This window comes from Macrobrachium rosenbergii, chromosome 47 (assembly GCF_040412425.1).
Source record: "Macrobrachium rosenbergii isolate ZJJX-2024 chromosome 47, ASM4041242v1, whole genome shotgun sequence".
NCBI lineage: Eukaryota > Metazoa > Arthropoda > Malacostraca > Decapoda > Palaemonidae > Macrobrachium > Macrobrachium rosenbergii.
The window spans coordinates 48071624-48095196 of NC_089787.1; the positions used below are offsets into that span (position 1 = coordinate 48071624).

The window sequence follows — 23573 nt, forward strand, 5'->3', positions numbered from 1 at the left end:
AGAAAACTAACAGGGAAAATATAGGGAAATTTGGAAAATCTAGGTTTAAGTTATTATTTTCGTTTGAAATATGAAAAATATAGCTTTTTATCATTTTCGTTTGGAATATGAAAAATATAGCTTTTTTATTATTTTCGTTTGAAATATGAAAAATATAGTTCTTTTATTATTTTCGTTTGAAATATGAAAAATATAGCTTTTAAGTTACTATTTTGCTTTATTATGAGAGAGAGAGAGAGAGAGAGAGAGAGAGAGAGAGAGAGAGCACACTCATGAAAAATATAACTTTTTATCATTTTCGTTTGGAATGAAATCCAAAACGAGAAATTCACTGAGCACCGAGACATTAAATGGCATGCTACATGCTAAGAAACCTCTTAAAAATGGTAATAACACGTGCCCAACTTAGACTGATGACCGATGATATATACAAAAAGATCAACAATAACGTAAGTAACAGGAGTTTAGCTATATATATATATATATATATATATATATATATATATATATATATATATATATATATATATATATATATATATATATATATATTACTGAAAGGACCTCATTCAAACTGGATGGTATCTAATGGAGTTTTTATTCAAAAAGTTACAAGCTTTCTTGGACAAACAGTCCACATTATCATTGTACGGATACTTGATAATGTGGACTGTTTGTCCAAGAAAGCCAAACTTTTTGAATAAAAACTCCATTAGATACATCCAGTTTGAATAGTCCTTTTAATTCTACTAATGCACAGAACAATTGTGTATGTGATAAAGTTAATATATATATATATATATATATATATATATATATATATATATATATATATATATATATATATATATTCCTTGGTCCATTCTATACTATTATTTTCTTTTTCTTTGTTTTTATATATATATATATATATATATATATATATATATATATATATATATATATATATATAAACAGGGAAATTTTTGACAAACAGGAAATTTAATCAGGCAACTTAGGAAATTTTAACAGCTAGACCTGGCAGCACTGGCTGACAGTGTAAACACACCAACAAACAGACAACACTTCTGCAGCTGCTCATCTGTTCTGTGCTTCTGTTCTTCAGTGAGTTCAGTCTCTGCTTTGCTTTGCTTGTGAGTGGCACTGGAGTGAGGCTGAGTGTGCTATTCGAGGTGTATAGTGTAGAGTCATTTACCCTTTTGAGACTGGTAAAAATTGCCACAGTGAAAGGGGTGTAGCTACTTGTAAATAAATCAGCATAATGATTCTTGTTTAGCTTCCACTGGAATAGAAATTGATCAAGGTTATCAGAAATAAATAGGCTGGTTAGGTTGATTCACCGGGTTAGCTATTTTTAGCACATTATACTAGTCTTTTGCCAAGGTAACTAACTATTAGCTATATAAGTGTAGCACACATTTAAAGGTAAGCCAGTAAACTTTTGATAATGCAGAAATAAATCAAGCAGATGAAAATAGTAACCTGTGGTGGCGCTGTTATCAATTGTATTTAGATTCATATTCATGTTAATTAATTCCATCATCCATTATTCATCCATTTTTCATCTGTAAATTTTCATTATTGCTAATCTGTAAATTTCCATTTCATACTCACCCATCATCCATTTAGTGGAATTTATATAATGGCGCCACCACAGGCTTGTTTCGTCACAATCAGCTGATTGGTGACGAAACGACCTTGCCACGTTGTTTGTTTTGTATATTAATCTTTTGTAAGTATATTTATCTATTGTTTTTCTTGAATTTTAGGAATCTAAATTTGATAGGACTATTTTATGCCTCAGCAAATCTTATTTATGCACATGTAACCTTCTGATCTATTTATATATTTTTAAATAGCTTTAACAACTGATATATTAGCAACTTATATATAACCAAATAACTTTAACCTCCGAAGGACATTTAATTAAAGTACAAAAGTATTACACTCGCTACCTCGGGTATTACTCTCATAATTAAAGTATAAATAATATCCAATTTAATTTGTTCTTTCTAGTCAAATAAATTTAAGTTTAAGTTAATATTCATTTCTCGTTTATATCTTATATGTTCTTCTGCCTGAGATATCCTTATAGATTCCCAGGCTGGTGGCAGCATACCTGCACTTCATTAATCTCTTCAGTATCAAAATTCTTTCATCACACTGGCTGACTTAGCGGTGATATTTTTTTTTCTCATCAATAATACCTATTAAAATTTCTATCATTACAGTGGTGTCTAGCGGTGGCATATTTTTAACTTAATTATCCCTAGTCAAAAAAATCATGCATTACAGTGAGGTCGTCTTTTTTCGTATTTTTGTTTCTTGCTTTTTTTTTTTGTCATTCACTATTTAGTGTAATCAGGCATTCCAAACCTATTACTAGCCAAGAAGCCATATGGGGCATGGACGAATTACGAAATTTACGAATGTTGAGAAATTACGAGTTTTTTTTATAAATCACTGATTTAGGCAATAGGCATTAGGCAATCAATCGATTATTCGAACTGTCAAAGTTTTTTGTTAATCAGGTTAGATTTTCAATTTTATGGTGAGTATGGTCAATTCGTATATTTTCAGATTACAATTTACTAGCAGCATGGACAATCGAGAAGGAGACAGACATGGGCACCGCAAAAGAAATTAGGAGTCTGGGGCTTCAAAGAGACGCAAAGCAAAGGAAGCAATGACAAAATCAGCAGAAGAAATGGGAAAGATTAGAAAATTGGACCAGTTCTTCACTGTTCAACCTCAACCAAGACAAATGTCAGGAATGAGTAATGAGATTGCAGAACCTGATCAATCTGCGGAAATGGCTAACCAAGCCACTGCCCCTGACAAAGAAATGCAGAAATAGTAATGGGTTCAACTGAAGAAGATAAAGAAATGGAGGCTGATAGTGACACATGTCTTTCAGAAGCTGAAGTTGAGAGCCCACCAGGGGGCAATGTCATTGGACTTTGGCCATCCATTATTCGGAGCAGATGCGTGAACACTGGCTGAAAAGGGTGTATCAACAGTTCAGCACTGAGATGAAAGATTGTTCTCCGCACACTCGAAGCAGCAACCTAGCAAGGATCGCAATCCAAGAATGTGTACGCTTGGGCTCTTCCGTCGTCAAAATCATAATGGGGAAGTCATAACAAGGAACTGGTTATGCTTCTCTCCTTCAAAGGGATGTGTTTACTGCTTTACGTGCAGATTGATAAGCTTAAATACCGAAAAATCTGAGTCTTCTCTGCTCTCGTCTACCGGATTCTGTGATTGGAAACATTCACACGAACGTCTACATAATCATGAGCAGTCATCAGAACATCTGAAGGCTACAGTTGCTTTCAATAGGAGGTTAAAAGCAATTGGGCGTGTGGATACAAAACTGACACAACAGGTTGAACATCTTGAGCAGTATTGGAGATCAGTATTGAAACGAGTAATTAGCGTTATTCACTTCATTGCTGAGCGGGGCTTAGCATTTAGAGGGGACAACGAATTGGTTGATTCACCTAGAAATGGGAACTTTCTAGGTGTTCTTGAACTTATTTCCCAGTACGGTGGCTTTCTTGCACAACATACCAAAACTGAAGCCAATCGTGGAAGGGGTCACACAAACTATTTGTCATATACAATAATGGAAGAAGCTATCAGCATAAAGGATGAACAACTCAGAGAAATTATTTCTAGAGTAAAGAAGTCAAAATACTACTCAATCTCTTTGGACTCCACACCTGATGCAGCCCACATTGACCAACTGACCCTTGTATTGAGGTACATGGAGAAAGATAGACCTGTGGAACGCTTTGTAACCTTTATGGCAAACAAAGGGCATGTTGCTGAAGATATGTTCAATGCTTTGATGGATTTTTTTTAACACACATGACCTAGACCTTGGAAACTGCCGTGGACAAAGCTACGACAATGCATCGGTAATGAGTGGTAAATACAATGGTCTTCAAGCCAAAGTGAGAGAGGAGAACAGTCTTGCATCCTGGATTCCCTGTGCAGCATTCACTTAACCTGGTTGGTAAAAACGCTGTGGAATGCTGCTCAAGTGCTGTACATTACTTTGACTTCCTTGAAAAGCTGTTTGTCTTCTTCACAATTTCAGCCCATCGGTATCAACTTCTGGATGAGGCTTTAAAGAATAATGATTCATCATTGGCTCTCAAATGTGTCACAACAACGCTGGTTCTGCAGAGCTGAAGCAACTAAGGCTCTTAAGCATGATTAAAAGCAGATTAAGGAGGTACTTAAACATATTATTAATGACATCGAAGAAAAAAGGTGTGTACGCTGTGAAGCAGAAGGACTGTTAAAACAGATGAATCAGCTTGAAACAGGAATTTACACCACCTTCTGGAATGATATTCTGCAAAGAACAGATGCAACTAATAAAACTCTACAACACGCAAAACTGACTAGCTTGAAAGACTATGTTGCATAAAAGCGTGACTCCTTCCACACTTATGGAAAAGAAGGTGGACAGCTGTCTCAGTCTGGTTCAGCATACTATAAGCAGACAGAATCTCGTCAGAAGCGCCGCAATGTGCGACTTAACCCATTGGATTATGGACATGCAGAAGTACAACTCAGCCCTTTTGAAAAATACAGAACACAAACCTTCTTACGTGTCATTGATCAGTTTATCTCTTCTCTCGACCAACGTCTGGAAGCATACAAACAGATATCAAGTCAATATAGTTTTTAGACATCTGCAAAAAGCTTTCTTCAAACGAACTTCACGACACAGCAGAGCAACTCTTCAGGGCATATCCGGATGACTTGGATATTACATTTATTGCCAGTTTGTAACATTTGCTAATATATTCACAGATGAGGAGCCAGCAGATATCAGCACTGAGCTTTTCCTGTATAGACTTATATTGGACAAGGGTGTGCAGGACACTTCCCAAACATAGAGATAGCTCTACTAATATACCTTGTTTTGATGGTGTCAAACTGCAGTGGGAGCGCTCTTTCTCAAAGCTAAAATTAATTGAAAACAGATCACGGACATCCATGAAACAGAAACGTCTGGTAAATCTGACTATAATGAGCCTCGAGTCAGATATATTGCGTAAACTGGACTTCAACGAAATCGTCAGTGAATTTGCAATAAAAAAAATCAAGAAAAGTGTCGAGAAAGTAATCCTGGTTATACATATAACTCCATAAGAATGAATGAGCTATTATAATTATATGTGTTAGTTCCATTATTATTTTTATATAAATAATTGTAACTGTATGTGTAAAAAAATATGGTAAGAACTACTTGTGCTTATTGTATTTTGTGTTTATGCATATTAATAACATCAGAAGAATAGTCCCATTGTAGTATTTCCTACATAAAACTGTCCTACTAATATATTAGTATTACTGTATTTTGGCTACTAGATTAATTGGACTATAGTTTGTAGTGTATGCAATAGGTGTTGGAAAGGGGGCCTCCACCAGAGTGGGCCAGGCCTCCCACCAGCTTAATCCGGCCCCGAGAGTTAGTCTACCTTGCCGAGGTCAGAGAGACCAGTAACAACTATAACATAGCCCTCTCCCAATTGCATTCGTTAGAGCGACATTTCGTAAAAAGATGAGGATTTTACTGATAGAAAAAAAGTCTTCTGGACTTACTTAGAAGCTGGCTTCATAGAGGAAGTCCAGAGCACAAAGGTAGAGGGCTATTATCTCCCCATTTTGGCATTAAAGAGAGTCTTACGACACCTCTCGCATAGTTTTCAACGCCTCCTCCAAGGCTAAGGGTGAACTTTCACTTAACGATTGTTTGTATTCAGGGCCGAATATGGTCGAGCTATTGTACGATTTGTTGATTCGTTTCAGAGAGAAGCCGTATGCTCTCACCTCACATATCTCCAAAGCCTTCCACCAAGTAATCTTAGACCCTCGAGATGTAAAATGCGCACGTTTTTTGTGGAAAAAAAGTAAATGGGCAGATTGTAACATATGAATTCAAAGTAGTTGTTTTAAATCACAACGAGTCCTTATCTACTGCAAGAGATGCTTAGAACCCATTTAGAAGAGAGGAAGAGAAGAATTAATTAGATCCTTTTATGTAGACAATTTTTGGGTACCTATACAACCTTGGAGGAGATGGAGAAGAACTATGTCAGTAAAAACTTGCTAGACTTAGCTAACATGCCACTGACTGGTTGGGCAAGTAACACTGCAGATTTCGATAGAAGGATTGGAGGGAATGAGCAGAACAGATATCCATTCTAGGGATGCGTTGGGATAAAGGGAAGATTTGTTAAGTCTAAAACCTTGCAGGGGATTAGAGTTGGGAGGAAGCAGGCTCACAGGAAACGTCGGGTACTGTCCTTGCTAGTGTCTAATTTTGATCCTCTGGGGTTGGTTAGTCCTGTGTTTGTAAAGGGTAAGATGTTTTTGCAAGATTTATGGGAAGAGAAAGTAGGTTGGGATGACGTATTGAGTAAAAGCAACCAAGAGAAAGCTAAGAAGATATTGGAACAGTTCGGATTGATTCATGGGCTAAAGTTTAAACTGGGAATCAAAGTGGGGAATTGTGAGCTGCATGTGTTTACTGATGCCTCTAGCAAGGCGTATGGAGCCATAACATACATACGAAGGGAAGAAGGGGAAAGTAACATCATGACGTCTAAAATGAGGGTGACTCTTAGGAAGTAGGCTAAATTAACAACTCCCAAGCTAGAATTGCTAGGCTTAACTTTGGGGTTCAGGTTAGGCAAGCATTTAAGCAGACTGTTAGACATTCAGAATGTAACTGTGTGGACAGACAGCAAAGTTGCCATGGCCTGGGTAGACAGCAGGGAGGAAATTAAGAATACATTCATTTCGAATAGGGTTGTGGAGATTAACTCTATTCAGCAGGAGTGTGGAGTTGGTCTCCAGTACGTCCCTACCAGTTGCAACCCAGAGGGCGAGCTCTGAGGAACTGGAACAGAGTCGCCTTTGAAAGGAAGGCCCTGACTATCTACACCAGCCTGGAGAACTAGTACCACCTGTAAGCAAAGCTGCTGTAACTGACCTAAGCAATATCTCCGTAACTGCCACCCTTAGAGAATTGCCTATCCGAACCTGCCTAACCCTGGAACATAGAGGGAAGTAGTGTGGATTTCATGTATATGATGAGAGTAATGCAATACGTATTAAAGTTCATGCATAGTAGCGCTGATCCATTTTTGAAATTAGTTTATCTTGAGCAAAGGCACCATTTCCCAACCGTGTGTGATCGCTTGGAAAATGGTGTGTCTAATCTGCTATTGTTAATCATCACGTTATCTGTATGTACCTGGCCTGTTTTGTGTAGAGAAATAGTTTTGACCTCGGGTCACTTGTATATTTTGTACTGACGTCCGCGTATACGCAGACGTCCGCACATACGCAGACGTCCGCACGCCGCTTTATAAGCGGACCGCTTCCTCAATAAACCTTTACGGGCTGCTCTAGAAGCAAGAGCCCGTGCTGGCACAAGGCCAGCTAAATCTAAAACAACAACATCAATAAACCTGTTACGGGCTGCTCTAGGAGCAAGAGCCCGTGCTGGCACAAGGCCAGCTAAATCTAAAACAACATCAATAAACCTGTTACGGGCTGCTCTTGGAGCAAGAGCCCGTTCTGGCATTTTAAGCTGGCTTAATCTTCAACAACAACACCATCAATAAACTTTACGGGCTGCTCTAGGAGCAAGAGCCCGTGCTGGCACAAGGCCAGCTAAATCTAAAACAACAATCAATAAACCATTATGGGCTGCTCTAGGAGCAAGAGCCCACAAGGCCAGCTAAATCTGAAACAACAACATCAATAAACCATTACGGGCTGCTCTAGGAGCAAGAGCCCTTGCTGGCACAAGGCCAGCTAAATCTGAAACAACATCATCAATAAACTAGTTACGGGCTGCTCTCAGAGCAAGAGCCCATGCTGGCACAAGGCCAGCTAAATCTGAAAACAACAACAACAACTCAATAAATTAGCAGTACTTGTCTACCTGCTCTTTCTTTCGCACCCTCTCACATGTTCATACTTTAAAGTTACGCAAGTAACCTATAGAAACAAGGTAACATAAAGCGGTCCTCTAAAGTCTGAAAATCAAAATCAACCCGTGAGTACTCGCAAGATTTTGAGAGAGAGAGAGGCGCGTACCTCTCGCCGTGTCGCAGCAACTAATGATCTGAGTTCTACTGATCAGTAATGATATTAGTGTGTTATCCTCGTTAGTAATGAATTCGGTTGAGAGATATCTCCCCGTAATTTAGAAACCGCAATGGGAGCGTGGTGTTTTAGCGGTTTTTTGACCAAGTAATAACATTAAGCTTACAGTCCACTTTGTCCATTCAATCAATTTTTTCGCGATAATGAAATTAGAAAGAGATATAGTTTTGTGCAGCAGTCATATCAGGGAAATACAGAGGAAATAATAGCCAACATACTTTTATTTACAGATCTATTGAAGGGGTAACTGAAAATAGGAAAGAATTTATAGAGGAAGTATGCCATTGTAGAGACAAATAAGTTGAACGCAAAGGAATGAAACAAGCAAGGGAGCAGCCGTTTCGAAAGCAAACCGCGCCTACTACTACTACTACTACAAGCGAAAGGATCATTAAATGACCGGTCACCGATGTTCTCCGTTCGGTTATACAGTGAATCGAAGTTAAAAACTGTTATAAGTTCGTTTAAGGTCATAAGGATTTGCACAAAGCAGTGTAGTGTGGTCGCAACTACGAGATACGTAGGTTAACTCTTGTAGTCCCATAGAATAAATAGCTGGACATTTTATTTAATAGGTGTTGTATTTGTTATATTAGAAATCAAATTATCGTCGCCAATCAACGGTCAAAAAATTCTCAAGCCTCATTGGTAATGTAGCTTAGGCGAAGGACTTCCACATTGTGCAGGCAGTTGTTAACGTAGGATTGGATGTCAGATTTTACTTTTAACACTTAGGCTAGCGGTAGCCTGTCGCATTTTGGACTTTAAATATAGGTAGAACTGAGGGTATTATTTTATAAGTTGCCAATACACGATATGAAATTGTAACTTACATTTTTTCAATGACCTCTTCATCAAATTACGACATATAAGGTAAAACAATACCTGTCCCCTACCCCCCCATAGCTAATATGGCAAAATTGTAACCAGTAAACACCCCTAGTTTACGGAGTATTATTATGTATTGGCAGCTTATAAAATTTTACCGAACTGAGCACGAGCTCCGCATCAGGTATTACTTTGGAAATTGATTTTTCCTATAGTATTTTGGTTGCCTAAGAACTGACCGTTATTTTTTGTCAGCCGACTGTAGCCTAGCCTAATTAGGCTAACCTATCAGTAACCTTAGAAGTTGTATGCAGGGCAACCTGGAATGCTATTGCGCATGTGAAATATTATGGAGTTGCTTTTGGTAAAAAGGGGAGTTCCCATCACCAGGGGTCCAGGAGGTGGAGCCCCCCAACTAAGTAGCATGACCTGCTAGGTTAGGTTAGGCAAAGGTACGTTAGGTTAGACCTAGTATAGTTCCTGTTATGAGAGGTTTCCTTAGCTGAATCCCTTCTTAAACACATGGCTCCCTGATGACTTGCTCGTGTGCGGAACCATTCCATAACAACGTGGTGGTCCAGTCTTTTTCCCATTTCCAAAACCCCACTTTCCCAAAGGGTCCCCAACCATGTTGGGTAGATATGAGGTTAAGGTATTTCAAAGTAAGAACTCCACATGGAGTATTACATTGGAAACTGATTTTTCCTAAACTTTTAGTGTTGTTTATTGTCAGTCATTATTATTAACCTCATATCTACCCAACATGGTTGGGGACCTTTTGGGAATGCGCGGTTTGTTACTACACAATATACAAACCATTGATCCTTCACATTAGGAATTACTTACAGCAAAGCTGGAAATGACCAATAAAACTCTTGAACAAGGTGGTTAGGCAGTAACTACCGTCCAGTAGGCGGGAGTCCTGCCTGACCGGATGTGAACATTCCAGTTTGCTTTCAGCCATCTTGCTGTACAGACGTTTTGCTCTCTGCCTGATTGTTATTAAGCTCTTCTTTCCCAGTGGATCTTTAGTTTTTGTGTATATATTGTGTGTTTGATATTATTTAATATACAAACCCACGATTTTGATGGCCTTGCGGTGGGGCCGTCTTTCCCCAGCATGTGTTTCTTGGGGTCGGCAGCCAGGGCTGTAAATTTTCGCTCCCCTATCATTTGGGTGTTGTTAGTTCTTCATTGGAGGGTGGATAGAGCTTTCGGTTAGCACACTGTTGGCCCAGCATTCGACTTTCCGATGGCCAATGAAGAATTAGATGAATTTATTTCTGGTGATAGAAATTAATTTTCGTCATAATGTGGTTGGATTCACAATAAGCTGTAGGTCCTGTTGCTAGGTAACCAGTTGGTTCTTAGCCACGTAAAATAAATCAAATCCTTCAGGCCAGCCCTAGGAGAGCTGTTAACCAGCTCAGTGGTCTGGTTAAACTAAGATATACTTAACTTTTTTCCGCTCCTTGTTCGGGAGTGTGATTAACCTTTTCTATCTTGTGCAAGTGTTGCTCTCTGCTGCCTGCGCCCGTGGGTGGCTTTGCCGGGAGGAACCTTATCGGGAAGGGGTTATCGGGTGTCATCAATGGAGTTGAGGGAAGTAAGACAGGACCTAGACTGGTGGACAGACGACAGGAACCTCATAATAGGAATATCTCTGCATACTCTCCCTCCCAACACGCTTCCATTCTCAGGTGCATCGAGCGAGGAATGGGGCACACACCTGGAAGAGTTGCTGGTTTCAGGTGTGTGGGACCGAAATGACAAGCACCTTCATATCAACATCCTGGAACTCAAGGCATCCTTCCTGGGTCTCCAAGAGTTTCAGGATCGAGTGATGGGACACTCGGTGGTGTTGGTGAGCGATAACACCACAGTAGTGGCATATGTCAACAAGCAAAGGGGTTTAGTAGTATTCCTTCTACTGCATCAGTTGACAATGCAGGTCCATGAGTGGGCAGTAGCTCACTCAGTAGACCTGACAGCCAGGTACATTCCAGGAAAGAGGAATGTAGTGGTGGACAAGCTCAGCCGCCAGGATCAAGTGATATGGACAGAGTGGTCCCTTCACACAGACATTATGGAAAGGCTGTTCGATGTTTGGGGGTGCCCTTCCATTGATCTGTTTGCCACCCAGCAAACAGAAAAGCTCCAGGTATTCTGCTCCACTGTACCAGACCCACGGGCTGCTGCAGAGGACGCCTTTCAACACCCATGGGACAACCTCACCATCTACGCCTTCCCTCCATTTTTCTGGTTCTCAAGGTGATCAACAGAGTATTAATCACCCCTAATCTCAGAATGACCCTGGTGGCTCCCAGGTGACTGCATGTCCTCTGGTATCCGGACCTGCTGGCTGTACTTTCCGAGGCACAGAGAGATTCCTCCCAGACACAACCTTCTGTGTCAACCACATGTAGAATGGTTCTGTCAGGCAGTGCATTCCATGTCTTTAAGGCTGGAGACTATCCAGCGTCTCTTGTTGAGCGAGAGGCTTTTCTTGCCACACAGCAACAGAGATGTCTGGGTATCTCAGACAGTCTTCTGCAGCTGTCTTCTGTGGTTGGTGTCATAGATGGGTCTCTCTCTGGTCAGAGCCACCACTGTTCAGCAGGTAGCGGACTTCCTCATCATTCCTTTGCCAAGAGAAGCTTTATCTCTGTCAGCTGTGAAAGGCTATAGGGCTGCCCTGGGCCTAGTTCTTGCATGAGAGGGGTAGACATCTCAGTGGAGATTTCTCTGGTGATGAGAAGCTTCAAAGGTCTTGCCCACCCAGGGACCTCAGGCCCCCTGAGTGGGATGTGGCTCTCGTTTTGAGGAGCTTGACTTGTGCACCATACAAGCCTACAAGATTCATCAGACAGGGATCTGACCCTCCAGACTGTTTTCCTGCTAGCCCTGGCATCAACAAAAGAGTAGGCAAACTTCATGGACTTTCCTTCAACGTTAAACACTCAAGGGGATGGGGATCAGTTAGGCTCGATTTTGTCCCAGATTTCATTAGCAACGACTCAGAACCCGTTGGTCCCTGACGCCAGTATTCGGGTCCTCACCATCCTCCCTAGAGGACTTTGTTACTAATGATCCAGACAAGATGCTACTATGTCCTGTTAAGAGTGCTGCGCTGCTATCTTAAGAAAACTCAACATCTATGGCCTGAGTGTCGATGACTCTTTGTTAGCACTGGCTCATCCAAGAAAGAGGTGTCTAAGAACATGATCTCTTTCTGGCTTGGTGGGATGATCAAGAGGGTGTACTCTGCTGCTAGCGAAGATGACACCACAGGTGTTCCATCCAAGAGCCCACAAAGTCAGGGCATTGGTCCATCCCTCGTGTTCTGGAAGAATCTGTTGGTTCCTCAGGTACTGAAGCTGAGGGTGTGGTCACACCAGACCATCTTCACGTCATTTTACCTTTGGGACATTGCCCACAAGTCCTTGGACATCTTTTCCTTGGGTTCTGTGATGGCTGCTCAACAAATTGTGTAGCTTACCTAGATCCTGTAAGAAGACAGGTTGCATCTTGCCTAGATGTTCAGTTGTGGAAGGAAGAGTGTATGTGTGAGTGACTTGCCTCCCTTCTTCTCCCTTCTTCATCATCCTTCACTCCTCTCTCTTTACGGGCAGAGAGAAGGATAATGAGCCGTCACATGCTGGAACTGGCGACCGATGAAGGTGTCACATCGAGCACCCGTTCTGTTTGTATGTTTAGACTTATAAAAGCAAACCCGCCCCATTTCTCTAGCTAGGGGAGAAAGGGGGCCCTGACAATAATACAAACCCAATAATTATATTTGTTTATTGTCTTGGACTCTAAGATTCTTTCCAGCCATTTTTTTGTGATGAGGTTTTTTCCCACTCGTTCAAAAAAGGCTCAGAAGTCTGACAATTGATCATGCAGTTCTTACTCTCCGTTCAGCATGTCAGAGAAACGGAACTCTTCCTCACTCTATTCGACCAGGAAGAGAATCCAGGAGTGGCAAACTCCAGTCAGTTCAGAGACTCATTCAGATTCCTCCCTCCAACAAGTAAGTCTTCCTAATGTAAAGGACCAATGGTTTGTATATCATTGTAGGAACAAATGACAAATTTTTTTAAGTAATTTGTATTTTTCCTAACTATACAAACCTGAGGTCCTTTATACATTTTATGCCCACCTCATGCCACCCCTCAATCTTTTACCTGGGCCAAAAGGCAAACTGGAATGTTTACATCTGGGCGGGTGGGACTGCCCACCAACTGGAGGTGGTTAACTGCCTAACCACCTTGTTTGAAAGTTAATCTGCCATTCCAGCTTCACTGAAATTAATTCCTAATGTAAAGGACCTCAGGTTGTATAATTAGGAAAAGTACAAATTACTTTAAAAATTTTCATATTTTCAAATGATTTTGTGACTACATTTTTATGATAAAAAAATGATTTACTAATTTTCAGATATTAATATTAAGATTAATAAGATTGAATTTAATAATAATACTGTACCTGTAATAACACAGGTAATAATAGGTACTAATTTTCAAATATTAATAAGATTAAATAATAATAATAATTGTACCTGTAATAATTTAATAAGATTAAATAATAATGTTAAATCTATCTTAACAGACTTGCGTGGAAAGAAACAGGTTTTAAGCTTTATTGTTGGTAATAAACCATTTTGTCCCCTCTGTATAGAGGAGGGACCTGTTATAAAGAAAGTGAACCTCCAGATGGCTACTGGACGGTCCCTAAACCGGTTTTCTTGCCTTACAGCTACTCCGGTCAGAAATGATATTAAAATAATATTGAAATATTAAAATGAAATTAAAGTGTTTTAGGGTGATAGTTTCAAGGTGTATTTGTTGTTTGAACTATTAAAATAGGCAGTTATCAGTTAATTTTAAGAGGGTCTTTATTGTTTGAACTATTAAAATAGGCAATTATAAGCATTTTTAGAGGGTCCAATATTTGTGGATTTTCAGTATTCTTGGGTGGTTGATGGTACCAACCCCTCATACAGTTGGATCTGACTGTACATATTTGACATGATTTGTGGACTTCTCTGGACTGGAGATATTTGTGTTTTTTTATAATGCTATTTTTATGTGCTTTGTTGGGTTTTAGCCAAGAAAAAAGTTGTTTATGTGAATTGATGAGTGTTAAGTTAAACATATCTAACTAGTTTTGTGTTTCCTTATGACTGATTATAGGTTATGTGTGGTTAGGTCCAAAGGGATTTTACTAGTGAAAATATTAGTCATAGGAATTAAGAAGTAACTTGTGGTTTGGGATTGTTAGTAAATAAAACTAGGCTAAATAACAGTTGTGTGATTTTCTCCAAAAATTGCTTAACTAGACTGCTGCTCTCTTGATATAATAAGCATTGGTTGCCTAGAAACAAAAGTGAAACCACAACAGGAGATCTTAGCTTGAGCTCATATGCATGGGTACACCTCTGGAAGTATGGGCAATTGGCTGGTCCTGGTGAGCTTGATGCCACAATGGCTGAAGGACAGAGATCAGATTCTCGAGTTTTTGTCACGTCCTGGATGTAATAATCAATTAGTCAGATCTCATGCCCAAACTGGGGTAAGAGTATCTGGGCATAATGATGTTGACACAGCAGCAGTGGAGGGTCTTCCCTTCAGATGTTTGTATTGGCAGGTTCAGAGAGGTTGCGCAGAAGTTCCTATCTCGACCAGGAACAACCTGCTCAGCAGTGGCATGTCATTCTAGGTCACCTGTTGTCATTGGAGAAGATGGTCCTTCAGGGATGGCTTCATCTTTCTCCTTTAGTGGAGGCTGGAGGAGTATTGGTCTCTAGTAGGGGACCCTTCTTTGTTTTAAATTGACCACTGTCAGAGGGAGAGAGAGGTCTAGAAGAAGTTAGACAACATGATTCTCTTTTAGGGGTGCAGTTGGGCACTCCTCCTGAGGCTTCACTTTTGGACATGTAGACTAAGGGATGGGACATGCCTGGAAGAATTGGGATTTTCAGGTGTGTGTGGGACCAGAGCAACAGACACCTCTAATCATTGTCCTAGAACTCATTTGCAGCTTTTTAGCCCCAAAGTGTTTTGGGATGGAGTGATGGGACACCATGGTTTTGATGATTGACACAGTCTATGGTAGTGGCATACATCAATCAAGCATGGGGACTGATGTCCTTCCAGCTGCACAGGTTGGTGGTGCAGGTGCATGATTGATAAGTAGCAAAGACTCGGTGGAGCTGTCAAGCCAGGTACATTCCAGGGTCTCAGAATGGAGTTGGCTCACACAGATGTTTCAGTTGCCAGACAACCAGGTGATAGGAGAGTCATTTACACCAAGACATTGGCAGAGAGACTCTTCACTGTTTTGGGAAGTCCCAGCCATGACCTCTTCATGACCCAGTTCAATGGGGAAGTTACTGGTGTTCTGGAACCAGGTGATAGGGATAGCGTCCCTGAACACCAAGACACTACAGAGATACCCTTACTGTACTTGTGGGGAGTCCCAACCATGATCTTTTCATTGAATGACCCAGTTCAACAGTTTTGTTACTGGTGTTCTGCTCAATTGTGCTGAGCCATTTTAGGTTGCATTGAAGGATAGCGTTCCAGCACCCAGGGGACAACACATTGCAGAGATATTCTTCAAGTTGTGGAGTCCCAAATGATCTTTTGATGTGACCCAGTTCAACAGAAAGTTACTGGTGTTCTGCTCAATTGTGCTGAGCCTTTGATGGTTGCAGTGAAGGATTCGTTCCAGCATCAGGGGACAACAATTATTTGCTGATCCCTTCCCTCCATTTTGTCAGATTCATCAGGTGATCAAAAGGGCTCTGATCATTGGAATTTCAGATTGGCTCTGATGGCTCCCAGTGGCCACATACCAGTGGTTCCTGGACCTGCTGGCTCTGTTATCCAAGGTTATGAGAGATTGATCCACAGTACAACCTGAAGCAAGCTTTATCATCTGAGAGGTATCATGGTCACCCTAAATCTTGCCTGAGTCTCTGGCATAACTGCCTGAGAAGATCCAGCACCTGCAAGTGAGAGGGTTGTTTCTTGATGTATAGCAAAGGAGATATTTAGATAACAGAATTCCTGTACAGTGGCTTTGTAACAGGAAATGCAGTCTTCTGTGGTTTTTGTGAGTTGACATGTTATCTCTTCAGCAGGCAGCTTACCACTGGGGAAGATTACTTACCAAAGGGAAGATTCAAAGCTTCTCATCCATTTTGGCCATTATTTTTGGCTAAGAGCTGCCCTTGGCCAAGTCCTTCAATTGAAGGGAATAGAGTCTCATCCTCATAGAGATTTATTTATGAAACATAAGTTTTGAACAGCCTGAAAATATTTCATGGAACTCAAGACCCCAAGTGAGATGTGAATTCATTTTAAGCAGTTTTAGATTCTGTACATATTAAAAGCCGTTGAGAGAGCTCTGACTGAAGGGATTCTAAAACTCTAATACTGTTTTCCTTGCTTGCCCTGGCTTGGTGAAGAGAGTAGGCAGCTTCATGTCCTTCGATGCTAAGCACTCATGGGAATGGGGTTCTGTTACACTCAGATCATTCAGAATTGTGATAAGACTCACTTTTTGTTGGTAGAATAACGGAGTGATTCAAGTATTACAGTTTTTTGAAAGGACTTTTTAGGTAATAATCTGGGACTTTCTTTGTCCAGGTAGGGTGATTTAAACTTCATAAGATATCTGGCATCTCATGCCTAAGAGTGTTATTTTGCCTCCTATTTAGTAAAGCTCATTGAGAGAGGTGTCCAAGAACACAACCTTTTCGGGCTTTGTGAGACATTTGAAGCCTGCAAGTCTAACCTCCCCAACTCGTCTGATGTTATAATATTTGGCAACAGAGTTCAGAACCAGGCAATAGCTCTGGAAGTTAGGGGCATAGACCTCATCCTTTGCATTCTGGAAGAACCTGTCGATTCAGCAGGCAGTATGAATAGGTATGTGGTCATGCCAGACTACATGAGACCTTGTTTTAGATTCAGGCAGGTTGCCCACAAGTCTTATGACATGTTTTTCCTTGGGTCTTGTGGTGGCTGTCCAACAATGTTGTGTAGTTCATCCAGCTCCCCTGAGGGGATAGGAGCATTGCGTCCTTGTTGTTCAGATCTGCCCTGGAGAGAAAAATTGTTTGGGAAGAGGTGACTGGTTCCTCCTCATCTCTTTACCTGTCCTCTCCATTGGAAATGTCCTGATATTTGCAAAGGCTGGATTTACAAACACAGCTGTCTGGTGACTAGCTTAGGGTCATCCTGCCTTCCATCTTTTTGTTAAACTGATTGGATGCATGTTCCCCTCTCTAGACAAGGGGAGATGGATAGACAATGTAACAAACCCATTAGTTTTTTAGTAAGTTTTATTGTCAAGACACTTATGGGTTCCTCCAAGCCTTCTTCAAAGTAATCCAGGAAACTCATTACTTTAAGCCTAGATGTCTAACAGGTGCAGTATCCCATATGTCCAACAAGCTAAAGGAGTGGGATTCCTTCCCAGCTCTTCCAGACCAGGAAGGTATTCCCAGGTGGGTGAAGCAACCAGTTGGTTCAGAGATTTGCCCAGATTCCCCCACCAATGGGTAAACTACGAAGGCAAAGTGGAGTGCAGGGACCCAGTCCAGGAGCTTTCTCCAAGTCATCCTTCAGTAGTTAAATGGCTGTTCCAATTATTCATTGACAATCTTAAATCCTCTGTAAAGGTTTGAGAGGTTTGTATGTTACAAAATTACAAATTACTTTAAATTTTGCTATTTTTTAAAGTAATTGCACCTTCTACCACCCCAATGTTGTCCCTGTTGCCATTTAAAAAAGTGAGGGGCTGCAGATAACCAAGAAGTGGTACCAAAGGTTTATACATTATATAGTAAAAAATGCAAACAATTTTAAAGATTTACTTCTTGCTATTTATTCTGATACAAACTGAAAAATTTTTAGATGTTTGTTTTAAGACCTAGGTAATGCATGACCATACTGTATTTACTTTAAGAGTATAAATAAAAATATCATTTAATACAGGATGTTTGGTTATAAAAATATACTTACATATTTTTCATTAATAACTGACATAAATAAATTTGTTTTCCTTTTTTCAGATTTAGAAAGATGTATCAGAACTTAAATCAGACATATCCTCATGACTGGATATAACTTACACCTCACTTCTGGAAGAAGAAGAAACAAACTGAAGTTTATGAAGAGCTCAAAGCCAGGTAGATTTTGAAGTTTTACTAGCATTTGTAGCCTTTGATACTGTTCTGTTTTTATCGTTAGGCCAACTGATCTACTGTCGCCACCCTACTTATGAACAAGTTGGGTTCTGGACATCCGTTCATATCTTGAATTGTTCACCAAGTTGGTTTGTTCCTAAACAATATACAAACCATCGGTCTGTACAATAGGAATATACTTCAGTGCAGCTGGAGACCAGCCATTTAACTTTAACAAGGTGGTTAAGTATGTAGTTAAGCTGCCGCAACTATGGTTGGGAGTCCCACCCACCCAGATGGTACACATTCACTTTGCTTTTGGCCAGGGCAAAAGAGAGAGAGAGAGAAAGATGTACCGCTCTTCCCTCCGTGTTTGCCATTTGACTGATACGATTGTTTATGTGGTGATTTCATATATATTAGTGTGTAGCTGTTTTTGCTCATATCTGGACATAACATTATGATATATAGTAATGCAGATCCAACTGGTTTATTTCACTTTTGTGTTGCAAGTATTCAGTATTATGATCTGTATAATTGTTCAGTCTGATATAATACAACCCTATACAAGTAACTTATTAACCCTTAAATGCCGAGCCTCTATTTACACCAGTGTCTGCCGTATGAGTGGCATTCGGGAGTTAGCGCTCCTTTCGGAAATAAAGTTTTTTTCAAAAATCACAGCACTTTAGTTTTTAAGATTAAGAGTTCATTTTGGCTCCGTTTTTTTTGTCATTGCCTCAAGTTTAGTATGCAACCATCAGAAATGAAAAAATCATTATCATATATAGATATTGAAATATATGACAGCTTGCAAAATTTCATATATAATTGTATACAAATTGCGTTGTGAGCAAAACGGTTAAAGCTAACGAGTTTTTTTTTTCATTGTATTGTACACTAAATTGCAATGATTTTGGTATTAAACAAATTGTAAAACGATCAAAAGCAACACAGAGAAAATATTATCACAAAATGATGCATGAATTTCTCCTAACGTGGCGTAAAAAAACGTTTTTGTCAGAAAATTCACCATAAATCAAATATTGTGCCTAGAGACTTCCCGTTTGTTGCAAATTGATTTGTAATTGATTGAATATTACTAGACTGTAAGTGATTTTATGTATCATTGCTGTCTTTAGGACCATTTCCTTCGAGGTTAAAGTTGGTGGTCCAATTTTTCTATTTATCGTGATTTATATGAAAATATTTCAAAACTGATAAAAGCTACAACCATGAGTTATTATCTGTTGTTATTTCATCTCTTTGAAATGCTACACATTTTCATATATAAAACTTTCCTGGTAACAGCTATTAGAAAAACTGGGTGGCTCCTGTTCCTTGACGGTGTAAACATTACGACAAAGTGACTAAAGAATTTCTGAGATTTTCAGCAGAAGTTATCGCGCACAGACGTCAAAAAGTTTTGTTAAAAATTCACCATAAATCGAAATATTGTGCTAGAGACTTCAATTTGTTGCAAAATGTCGGTAAATGATTGAATATTACTAGAATGTAAGAGTTTTAGCTTACAATTGTGTTTTTCTACCATTTCTGTTTTCGAAAGTTGAGGAATGGTTGAAATTTTGTCACTTATCGTGATTTATACTGAAAATATTTCAAAACTGATTGTCTACAACCATGAGTTATTTTTGTTGTATTTCATGAAATTGCAGGACATTTTCATCATATATAAAACTTTATGTGTCTCCAATATAAAACGGATGCAAACATGTTCCTGACAAAGTGATGAAAGAATTTCTGAGATGTTCAGTTATTCAGAGTTACCCCTCGTTGTGGAAGTAAGGAGAAAACTTTTTCAAAAATCACCATAAATCGAAATATTGTGCTAGAGACTTCCAATTTGTTGCAAAATGAAGGTAAATGGTTGAATATTACTAGAATGTAAGAGTTTTAATTTACAAGAGTTTTCGACCATTTTGGTTAAAGTCAAAGTTGACCAAGGTTGAAATTTTGCACTTATCATTTTATATCTAAATAATCATGATTTATAAAAATATTTCCAAACTGATAATGCTACAAAAATGGGTTGTTTTTTGTTTATTTACATGATTTTGCACACATTTTCATATAAACTTGAATGTAATTGCTAATATAAAACTTGTAAAAATGATGAAAATGATGAAAGAATTTCTGAAATTTTCACAAGTACACTGTTTTGGATGTATATGTGTAAAAAACATTTTTTCAAAATCCACCATAAATAAAAAATATTGTGCATGGACAGTTTTGTTGCAAAATGAAGGTAAATGGTTGAATATTCCAACAAATTGTAAGAGTTTGCAAGCTTAAAGTGCGTTTTGAATAATCCTGGTCAAGTCAAAGTTGACCTGTTTGGCTGTTTTTTGTAGTAAACATCTTGAAACGTTATTGCGTAAAAAAACGGACAATTTTATTCATGGACAGTTTTGTCCAGTTGCGTTTACAGTTAACTTGAGCAAGTTGTAAAATTGTTCAGTCTGACATAACACAATTATATAAAATACATGTAACTTATTAAAATATCCCATTTTTAAGAGTGGTAGAACTGGAAAAAAAAAGCTGTTTTTATATATGTAGCTTATCAAGCAATTAAAGAGCTATAGATTTCTATTCGTCTCAGGCATTCTTAAAGTTTAAAATTTTTGTTTTGCTGTTTTCTCAAAACTTACTTTTCAAAGTGTAGGTGACTTAGTTTCTCCACTAGACTGAACCTATTCAATGAAACTTTAGCAGACAACTTCATTCTCTTTCTGCCATGCTCAGTGAAAATCATTTTTTGCAGCAACTTTGTTTATTTTGCTGGTTAGATAAAATTTAGGTGAAAGATTTTGATTGCTAGTAGTAGCAAAACAAATACACTTTAGGAGGTCAGTATTTTATAGTTTGTTCCGACATGATATACAAACCATTGGTCCTTTACGTTAGGAATTACTTTCAGCAAGGCTGGAAACACCGTTAAGCTCTTTGAGCAAGGTGGTTAGGCAGTAACTACCGCCAGGTAGGTGGGAATACCAGCCTGCCTGGATGTAAACATTCCAGTTTGCTTTCAGCCATCATGCGTTGCAGACGTGGTTTCAGAGCTCTGTTCCTGACTGTCGTTAAGCTCTTTTATTATCTTTTTATATTTTTGTGATATATGTTGTGTATGTGATATATATTACTACAAACCCACGATTTTTTGTGATAACCTGTCATTCCCCAGCATGTGTCTTGGGTTTGACGGCCTGGGGTATTTTGAGAAGTGTAACCGAGTTTAATTTCTCCTCCAGTACCCTTTTATTTAGATACAAGGGCATGACTGTTTCCCTATTCTGACTTATAGATTGGAACGTAATGTCTTTGCTCCTCTACATTGATCGGGACATATGAAGCTTCCCATCCTGGGCTTCTGCCCTCCAGAGTTCAAGGGGCATGACTACTTCCGAGGAATGTGTTTTGAGTGTTATTGACAGTGTCCTTGGTAGCCACCCCTTCATCCTCGTATATGCTCTCTCCACGGTGCCCTTGGTGGCCCCCTCTGTCCTTATCTCTCCTTTGGGAGAGACTCGCTTGTCGGGTGAAGAGCAGGAGAGGGGGCACGTGGACAGTTGGGTAACCTCTTCTCAGTGGGCTCCTCTCGCTTTGTAGAGCAGTTCTCCTTGGAGCGGAGGAGTCTCCTCTACTAATCACCTTTGCTTTTTCTTTCAGGTTGACAGTGAGCATCGCAGATGCGACAGTAGTTGATGGTGGGTGTCTCAGTGGGGATATCTTGCATGATGGAGTCCCAACGTTCATTCATTGTTGCTTCAGGACCGACCACAGTACCTGGTTGGAATGACAGTTCCACATCGGGATGTTCGACACTATTCTGGTATCTGTGGATCTGTCGCTGTCATTGCTGGCCTTCATGTATGCTGTTGGCACTACCCTTGCTCATCTGAGCAGCTCATGCTGCAGGTGGGCCCCAGCTGCCTGCTTGCCTCTGCTCACCGCTGTTTGATCTCCGAAGCCCTGAAGAATAAGAGGAATTTATTTCTGGTGATAGAAATTCATATTTCGCTATAATGTGGTTCCAGATTCACAATAAGGGCAGATCCCGTTGCAGGTAACTGATTTGGTTCTTAGCCCCAAAATAAATCTAATCCTTCCTGGCCACCATCCTAGAAGAGCTGTTAATCAGATCAAGTGGTCTAGTTAAACTAAGGTATACTTACTTTTTCTGGCGTATCTCTTTTCTTATGCTTGTTAACATTGTTCAAGACAGTCAAAAAGAGAAAGGCTTCCTGGTCTCCTCCCACAGCCATCCTGATCGTTCCATGGTCGCTGCTGGTGACTTTCATGTTCACAAGGAGGCAGTTGCTGTAGCTCCTACCTTCAGAGCCACTTCTGTAGAACCTGCATCAGCTGTCCTGAGGGTCTTGCTGCTTCTCAGGAGTCATGTGGCTGCCCACTTCTGTTGTGTTCCTGTCAGCCATTATAGGAGGTTCTTCTTCAGCCATCCTGGTAGTGTGTTGTCTTGACTTGAAGGTGAAGGAAGCTGCGAGCCCTTTGGAGTCTCGTGCATCCCAAACCAATGTCGGAGTGGCTCCTGCCTTCTCCGCTTCAGGCTCAGGCAGGGAAAGTCCAAGATTGTGCCTACTGTTTCTTCCTGGTGGTATTGTGTTTTGGGCGCCGTTGTGTTCTGAAACAGTGCCCTGGAGGTTATGATGCCAGGTGTGTCCACCAGCCTGAGGGATGTCGGAACAAAGGTGAAGGAAGGAGACCTGTCAAAGGTCCTGCAGGACTTCTTCAACTTATCTTCGATTTTGTCTTATGCTGCCTCATCCCGCTTGGCTTTCCGGTCCAAGGGGGTTGGGAACCAGACAGACATTCCCCATCATGGGAGAGGAAGGCTCTTTTTCCCTTGTACCCTTGATGCCCTTTGATGCCTAGGGACTGATTCCTTCTTGAGGAGGCTGTGGTCTAAGACTCGATTTGGCCTGTCTTCCCGACCAGTTCGGGTTTGGAAACAAGAGGAACATAGCCCTGTGGTTTTGTGTTTTGGGAGCCACCAATCCTCTCCAGACCTTGAGTCTTGCTATCCTGTTCCCAGTCCTAGAGGTTTCCTGGCGCTTGACCAGTGAGTCAATCGAGTGTCCGAGATTCTGTGGAATATTGCAGTATCCCAATCTGGTCTAGAGAGTTACTCTCCCGGTTTCGAGGAGCATTAAGCACAGAGAAAGAGGTTAAGGCACCCAGGTTCTCATCTCTTCCTGCCAGCACCACAAGTGCTCTCTCTGTTTCACCAGTAAAAGGTATAGGGCAGTCTGGTGTCCCAGTCTTCAGTTTGAACACCAGAAGAAGCAATCTCCTCATCCTTCGA

At 40.1% G+C, this 23573-nt stretch overlaps 1 protein-coding gene across 1 annotated transcript in view; it reads left to right on the plus strand.

Annotated features, from left to right (window-relative positions):
* The first annotated feature begins 8490 nt into the window (after nucleotides 1–8490).
* LOC136830834 (DNA-binding protein SMUBP-2-like) overlaps nucleotides 8491–23573 on the plus strand; it is a 713243-nt gene continuing 698160 nt past the window's right edge. Inside the window, exon 1 of the mRNA XM_067090812.1 lies at nucleotides 8491–8722. The gene's annotated coding sequence lies outside the window, so the exon portion shown is untranslated. The remainder of the gene's footprint in view (nucleotides 8723–23573) is intronic.